Here is a 577-nt window from a genome sequence, read left to right on the forward strand (position 1 = left end):
TCCCCAGCACCACATGCCAGCCAGCCCCGCCCCCTGGTGGGCTGAGCTGGCCACACATGCACACACACACACACACACACACACACACACACACACATAAATAAATAAATAAAATTTTAAAAAAATATATGACTTGTGCCCAGTATGGTGGCACATGCCTATAATCCCAGCACTCAGGAGGCTGAGGCAGGAGGACTGCAGTGAGTTTGAAGTCAGCCTGGGCTACAAAGTGAGTTCAAGGCCACTCTGAGCTTCATGATGAGATCTTTGTCTCAAAAAAAAAAAAAAAGACATGTGTTCTCTTCTGAGATAGGGATGTAAAGGCAGTTTTTGCTAAAAACTCTGCCTCTTTGAGCCCAATAGATACTTAAAAGCAAACCGAGGTTGACCTTTCTTTTTATCTTTTCCTACTTAAACTTTGTAGGTTTGGGGGTTTTTTTGTTGTTGTTTTTGGTACCAGGAATCAAATGAAGAACCTTGTGCTTGCCAGGCAGTTGTTTAGGGGTTGTTGTTGTTGTTAAGTTTATTGGTGCATCTTTAGATATACAAAATGATCACACTGATTACAGAGATTTTG

Source organism: Octodon degus, unplaced genomic scaffold (genome assembly GCF_000260255.1).
Source record: "Octodon degus isolate 3935 unplaced genomic scaffold, OctDeg1.0 scaffold00149, whole genome shotgun sequence".
NCBI lineage: Eukaryota > Metazoa > Chordata > Mammalia > Rodentia > Octodontidae > Octodon > Octodon degus.